Source organism: Thalia democratica, unplaced genomic scaffold, assembly GCF_965202585.1.
Source record: "Thalia democratica unplaced genomic scaffold, ktThaDemo2.hap1.1 HAP1_SCAFFOLD_699, whole genome shotgun sequence".
Taxonomy (NCBI): Eukaryota; Metazoa; Chordata; class Thaliacea; order Salpida; family Salpidae; genus Thalia; species Thalia democratica.
The window spans coordinates 42501-50788 of NW_028139689.1; the positions used below are offsets into that span (position 1 = coordinate 42501).

The 8288-nt window shown below is 26.1% G+C and overlaps 2 non-coding genes across 2 annotated transcripts; both read left to right on the forward strand.

Moving 5' to 3' along the window:
* Positions 1–992: 992 nt before the first annotated feature.
* On the forward strand, positions 993–1111 carry LOC145846861 (5S ribosomal RNA). The gene has a single exon (XR_014370907.1). It is a non-coding gene; the product is annotated as a 5S ribosomal RNA (ribosomal RNA).
* A 2855-nt stretch (positions 1112–3966) lies between these two features.
* Positions 3967–4085, forward strand: LOC145846878 (5S ribosomal RNA). The gene has a single exon (XR_014370922.1). It is a non-coding gene; the product is annotated as a 5S ribosomal RNA (ribosomal RNA).
* The last annotated feature ends 4203 nt before the right edge of the window (positions 4086–8288 follow it).

Sequence of the window (8288 nt, forward strand, 5' to 3'; positions counted from 1 at the left end):
TTAAAAGGCGGGGCGCCCACTATCGACAAAAGTGTGCCAAAACCCACAAACGTTGTGTTACGCGCGCTAAGATAAACACAAGCCTGATTGCTGAAAATGTATTCTATTTGAATAAGGTAAGTATCAACATCAAGGAAGCAATTCCTTTATTATAAACTCATACTCTGATATGCGCTAATATTGCTCGTGAATTGTTATTTAGTTTAAAAATATAATTTATATTACTTTTATTTTATTTTAATTCTATATAATAACTATTTTATATTTTTATTAAAAATTTTCTTGTTCAGTTTCTAAGCAACCACAGTTACGTTTATATGTTTAATTCTATTGTATTCTATATTTATCGATAATTTAATAAATGTTTTAAAAGACTATTCTGGTTTTCCACGCTCTCTTCAAAAATGTGAGTTCTTTTAATTCTTCCACTTAATTATTCATTTTAAAGTAAAACAACTAGTTATACATATTATTATATTATAATGTATGTGTATTAGATACTATTATTTTATAACATAAACATAGATGAGTTATTAAATTAAACGTCAAATATTTTATTACCTAAAATTAAGTTAATCGTAAAATCTGATGTAGTATGAGATATTCTTTAGAAACTAACTATAAATATTCTTGAAGTAAAACAAAACCATCTATAAATAGAACAATGAGAAATAGTAAAACAAACTAAACACAACATGTTTATTTTAACATTGTTTTTTATTTAGTTTAATCACTTAATAAACTTTACTTCTAATCATAGTATTTAATATAGAATATAGTTAACAATCTTTTAAACAAAGTCTTAAATAAAGTTACAGGGAGTAATTGTAATTAAAACACCAAAAAAAAAGGTTTTAATAAAAAAAATACTTACATCAAGTTAAAATTTTATAAGGATTAATTTTAAAATATCAAATTGATTGTAAATCAAGTGCAAATAGGTTTTTTAAACAAACCGAAGGGTTTATAAAGGCTTGTAAACGCTTTCAAACGCCTACGACCATACCACACTGAGCACACCCCATCTCGTCCGATCTGGGAAGTTAAGCAGTGTCGGGCGTGGTTAGTACTTAGATGGGTGACCGCTTGGGAATACCACGTGCCGTAGGCTTTTGCTTTTTGAATTCATCTTTTTTGTACTATTTTTCTTTCTGACCTATTTATACTTATTACTCGTTTATTTACATTTCTTTAACGCTTAAAAGAAAAGTAAATTCTAGTTATTAGCAAATAAAAACGTAAGCCAATCAGATAACGTTATTTGCTGTTTAAACCAATTAGAGCGCTAAAAAAGTGGTTTGACCAGTTTGAGATATCGAAAAAATAATGGCACCATCTTGTAGAGTACAATTTTCTGAGTTAAAATTAATACAATTAGTCTTTTATACTAAAACTTAAAAGTTTTTTTGTCCAAAAACAAATAAAAGCGTGGCTACTTGAAAAATCAAACGAAAATAAATTTTGCACTTTTGTATTGTGAGTCATAATAAGTTATTTACTGTTACCAACAGATACTAGCAAAAGCTTTTTAAAGTTTTGTATTAACTTAATGTATTTGTAATTACTTTTACTTAATAGAAACTATTGAATTACGTTTACTTAGTTTACTTTTGTATGTGTATTAAATATATAGCAATTTTGCTTGAACTTAAATAAAGATTATTAAACTATTAAAAGAAAACTATCAAAGTTTACTAACTCAAAAGCTAAATCTTAGTTATATTGTTATAAACATTTATGTTGTAATTTACTAATAACTAAATGAGTTTATTTCAAACAAAAAGAATTAAATAATGTTATGTTATGTCAAGCCTACTATATGAGGTATATAGGTATATAAGGTATACAAGCTTATGTTTGAAAGTTATAATAATTAAAATAAAAATAAATATTTAGTTGGTAAAATTTGTATTTAATATGCTTTGAAATTAGAGTTAGTATAGATGTTTTTTTTTAAATATAATAAATATAAGTATTTAGTTACTAATAATAAACTAAAATACCAATTTTGTAGTTATTACAAAAAAAAAAACTTATCTTACTTAAAGTTCACTGTAATTGAAACATTATACAAAAGCTTTATAATTATAAGCTTTGAATAATTCTATTTGAATAAATAATAGATTCATAACTATATTCATGTTTGCATATTTAAATTATAAAAAGTTAGTGTTTTGTGTATTGACTTTATGATTATTTTATTTTAGTAACTGTTAGTTTTATACTTTAATAAAAGAAATATGGTTAACAAGTAAGTTAAAAATGAAAGAAGCATAAAAAAACACACTAATTAACTGCTTATTCAATAGTTTGATTATTTAATTATTTTTCTGTTATATAGTTTAATCGTATTGTATAAAAAATACAGAGGTTTAAAGTAAGTTTGAATAAAAATAAAACAAAACATATAATATAAGCATTAGTTAAAATACATAGTTTTTTTTTCTAAAAAAATTTAATTCTTTAATAATAAGTAGTAATTTAAATAAAAAATAATACAAGTAAAGTTATACAATATATATACTATAGTTTGTCAAACTAGGCAAACACTACTAGGCAAAAAACAAACTAGGCAAAAAACCTACAAAGTAGGCCACCACTACAATCCTATGTTCCAACTGGAAATTCAATGAGATCGTTACTGTACTTGTGATGAACGTTGATAATCCCCAAGATTGTAAGTCGAAGGCCTTACCCAACCTAACCAGCGCACTGGTTTTCTTACAACTGAATTAATCAACATTTATTATTGAATATAATCATTATTGATAGATAGAGGAATGTTGACAATCAACAACAGATTGTAGGTCAAAGGCATTACTCGACCCAAGTACCCACAACCTAGATTGAACAACATTTATTAGATAGATTTGTTTAATGATAGATAGAGGAATATTGTCAATCCACAACAGATTGTAAGTCAAAGGCATTACTCGACCCAAGTACCCACAACCTAGATTGAACAACATTTGTTAGATAGATTAGTTAGATAGATAAATAGTACAGTATAATCTCAAAGAATTTGAAGCCCGAACATTGAACGATAGTGGTGTTTCGTGACGACTAGCGGGATTCGATCTTACAACCTTCTGCTTATGAGTCAGCTGATAAGACCACTGACCCACCGCGCCACGACAAAGATAAAGAAATATTTTGCTATATAAATAGGTTGATTTTTATAATTTTGTTATACAGTGTCAATTACAGTGAACTTCAAGTAAGATATACAACAGTATATATATTTCCGAGTCTGACTTTGAGTACTTTTTATATATTATTAACAAGATTTTTTAGGAGTAATATCTGTTTAGTTCTTTAATATATCTTTAAAATAATAATATTTTTTAAGGTGTTTAAAACTTTTAGAAGCTGTATGTAATGTCTTTTAGTTTAATAGTTCTTTTAAATTAGTAAAAAAAATAAACATGGTTGAGTTATCAAATTAAACAAAATAGAACGTCAAGTATTTAATTACTAAAATTAATTTAATTAAAAAAAAATCTCAGGTAATCTAAAATGTCAGGAATTATTTAAAAATAAATATAAATTTAAAACTTATTATATTGAAAAGATTGATGAATAATACTCTTGAATGTATGCAATGTTTGTATTTGTAATGCAATAACATAAATGGATAGATCAATGACAAATTGTAAACATATTGTATTATTTTATTTTACGATTTTATTTTATTTATTTAATAATTCAATAAACTTTACTTCTACTTTTCCTGGTCTTAGGTAATTTATAGATAACAATTATTTAAACAAACACTTTTGTACAGTTACAATACAGTTTTAGTACAGTTTGGGAGTAACTGTTGATTAAAAAAACAAAAAAAAAGTTAATTCAGGTTAAAATTTTATAAGGAATAATTTTAAAATATCAAATTGATTGTAAATCAAGTGCAAATAGGTTTTTTAAATAAACCGAAGGGTTTATAAAGGCTTGTAAACGCCTTCAAACGCCTACGACCATACCACACTGAGTACACCCCATCTCGTCCGATCTGGGAAGTTAAGCAGTGTCGGGCGTGGTTAGTACTTAGATGGGTGACCGCTTGGGAATACCACGTGCCGTAGGCCTTTGCTTTTTGAATTCATCTTTTTTGTACTATTTTTCTTTCTGACCTATTTATACTTATTACTCGTTTATTTACATTTCTTTAACGCTTAAAAGAAAAGAAAATTCTAGTTATTAGCAAACAAAAACCTTAGCCAATCAGATAACGTTATTTGCTGTTTGCTTATTTGCTGTTTAAACCAATTAGAGCGCTAAAAAAGTGGTTTGACCAGTTTGAGATATCGAAAAAATAATGGCACCATCTTGTAGAGTACAATTTTCTGAGTTAAAATTAATACAACTAGTCTTTTATACTAAAACTTTAAAGTCTTTTTGTCCAAAAACAAATAAAAGCGTGGCTACTTGAAAAATCAAACGAAAATAAATTTTGCACTTTTGTATTGTGAGTCATAATAAGTTATTTACTGTTACCAACAGATACTAGCAAAAGCTTTTTAAAGTTTTGTATTAACTTAATGTATTTGTACTTAGTTTAAATTAATAGAGTTTATTTGGTTTACTTTATTATGTGTATTGAATGTGCTAGTATCTAAAAATAAATACAACTAAAACAAAACAAACAAGGAGAGTACTTGAATAGAACCAACACAATTTACAGACCAGTTGTGTACTAAATTTAAAGAAATTCTGAATAGTGAATATGCAATTATTATTATAAGTTCAAAGTTCACTTTAATTTAAATTAATGTATTTTGTAAATTGGTTTTATTTAATACGATAGTAGTGAATTACTTTATTTAATTTACTTTAGTATGTGTTGTATAACTTTATTTAAACCAGAAGCAAAACGGGATTATACTTTCAATAAACTACACAATTTACAGACCAGTTGTGTACTAAATAAAAAGCTATTGTGAATGGTGAATATGCAATTATTATTATAAGTTTATAAGTTCACAGTTTACAAAAGCTTTAGAATTTAGTTACTATTTTGTTCATATTTGCATATCTAATTTATGAAAAGTTAGTGTTATGTGTATTGGCTTTTTAATTTCTTTATTTGTAGAACTGTTAGTTTTATATTCTAAAGAAACATTTTTAAATAAATATGTTTAACAAGTAACTTAAAAATGGAAGAAATATATTGTATATATTGAACTATTTATATTTATTCTAGCTATTTGCTTAGTGTATTTATTAATGTGATTATTTTATTTTGTTGTTTGTCTTATAGTTTAATCGTATTGTGTTGAAATATATATATAACAAATACAGAGGTTTAAAGTAAGTTTAAATGAAAATAAAATAAGACATATAGTTGAAATATAAGTTTAAAAAAATAGTTTTTTTTTTTTTTTTTTTCTTTGTTTGTTTGATTGTTTGTTTATTATATAATCGCGACGTGTCATTTTATTACTTTTAAGCATACTAAATATAATAATAGGTATAGTTATAGGAAAAATTCAATTAGTTTCTAATGTAATAAAAAAGTTTATTTCCACAAATAAATAAATACCTGAAAAATCAAATGAAAAATAAATTTCGCACTCCTGTATTGTGAGTCATAATAGGTTATTTACTGTTACCAACAGATACTAGCGAAGGCTTTTTAAAGTTCTATGTTAATTCAATGTATTTGTACTTAGTTTTATTAAAATGACAGTATTGATGGTTACGTTTATTAAGTATGTTTATTTAACGTTATGTAACTCAAGTAAAACCAGAAGCAAATAAGGAGACTACTTTCAATAAACTACACAATTTACATACCAATTGTATACTAAACTTAAAGCTATTCTATTTTATTCTTGATAGTTATTTTAAAGTTATTAAATTATACAAATGTATTTTGTAAAGTAGTTTTATAAAGTTACTATAGTTTATTTAACTTACTATAGTATGTGTTATATAATTTTAATTAAACCAGAAGCAAAAAGGGAGACTACTTTAAATAAACTACACCATTTATTGTTATATATAACTCTAATAAAACCAGAAGCAAAAAGGGAGACTACTTTAAATGAACTACACAAATTAAAAATATATTATTATTTATAAATCAATCGTGTTGTGTTTCAAAATACATTTTTCAAATAATGTTTTACAAGTATTTATCAGTTATTTAGTTTTCTTTTTATAGTTTAGCCGTATTGTTTTATTTATTTGTTATTATTTTTATTTAATTGTTTGCTTATTATATTTATCGCCATGTGCTTAAAAAATAAAACAACTATAAAGGTTAAAAAAGTAAGTTTAAATAAAAATAAAATGAAACATACAAAATAAGCTTATGATTTTTTATTATTATTATTATTATTATTATTATTTTTATTTTATTGTTTGTTTATTATATCTATCGCCATGTGCTTAAAAAATAAAACAACTATAAAGGTTAAAAAAGTAAGTTTAAATAAAAATAAAATGAAACATACAAAATAAGCTTATGATTTTTTATTATTATTATTATTATTATTATTATTTTTATTTCATTGTTTGTTTATTATATCTATCGCGATGTGCTTAAAAAATAAAACAACTATAAAGGTTTAAAAAGTAAGTTTAAATAAAGATAAAATGAAACATATAAAATAAGCTTATGTTTGATTTTTTTATTTTACTTTTATTAAATTGTTTGCTTATTATATTTATCGCGATGTGCTTAAAAGAATAGAACAAATACAAAGGTTTAAATTGTAAGTTTTAAATAAAATAAAATGAAACATACAAAATAAGCTTATGATTTTTTATTATTATTATTATTATTATTATTATTATTTTTATTTCATTGTTTGTTTATTATATCTATCGCGATGTGCTTAAAAAATAAAACAACTATAAAGGTTTAAAAAGTAAGTTTAAATAAAGATAAAATGTAACATATAAAATAAGCTTATGTTTGATTTTTTTATTTTATTTTCATTTAATTGTTTGTTTATTATATTTATCGCAATCTGCTTAAAAAAATAAAACGAGTATTAAGGTTTGAAAAGTAAGTTTAAATAAAAATAAAATAAAAATATAAAATAAGCTTATGTTTTTTTTTTTTTTTTTTTTATTATTATTATTTTTATTCAATTTTTTGTTTATTATATTTATCGCAATGTGCTTAAAACGATAAAACAAATATAAAGATTTAAAAAGTACGCTTAAATAAAAAATAATACAAATAAAGTTTATTTATAATAAATATATATATATTTAAAACATTAAAAAAAGTAGTTTATACATATTTTTTTTTATTTATTTCTTTTAAACATATTAAATAAAGTATAAAAAAGTATTAAAACATTTAAACGTAGCATAAATAAGCTTAAAACATTAAAATAATCGAAAAGAAACAAAGAAATTGAAAAAAATCGGAAAAAATCGGCAAAAAAAGTTCAACAGCAACATTTGAGCATCATACACGTATGCATTACTTTACACTAGTGAGAGAGACGTGTTTGTGCGTTCGGTCGACTTGACGAGAAAGCGGGCTTAAAGCATTACTGTTTAGCACCCGAGGCGCGGCTATTGCAGCGGCGGCGAACGTGCTATGTAAACGCATTGGAGCAGCGTATGAAAAACTACAAGCGTCCAGCGGCGGTAGGCTTATAGCTTTGCGAAGTCGTCGAGACGAGTAGCCGACGCAGGCAGGCACGGCTCGAGGCGGGTAACTGCAGCAGACAGATGGCGTGTTGCTGCTGACGAGTTAACCGGCAGAAGGCAAACGGTTGGTCGGGAGAAAGAACAGTCAGTTGTATAGCTGCATGCTGCAGTCGACGCGGGCTGGCGCTTTAAACAGCAAAAGGCCGGCGCCGACTTTCAGTAACGTTCGCAAGGCTTTTAAGCCGAGTGATAGAAAAGGTCTGTATTTATACAGTAAAAACGCTCAGTCGAGCAACGGGTTTAAACGCCCTCGGATAGTTATCTGGTTGATCCTGCCAGTAGTCATATGCTTGTCTCAAAGATTAAGCCATGCAAGTGTAAGTACGAGCTCACGTACAGTGAAACTGCGAATGGCTCATTAAATCAGTTATGGTTCATTTGATTGTACGCTTTTACATGGATAACTGTGGCAATTCTAGAGCTAATACATGCGTAAAGCGCCGAACTGACGTGAGGCGCGCATTTATCAGACCAAAACTAACCGGCTTTCGGGTCGTTACAATGGTGACTCTGGATAAGCTTGCGGATCGCACGGCCTAGTGCTGGCGACATCTCATTAAAGCAACTGCCCTATCAACTATCGTCGGTACGGTATCGGCCTACCGAGGTTGTAACGG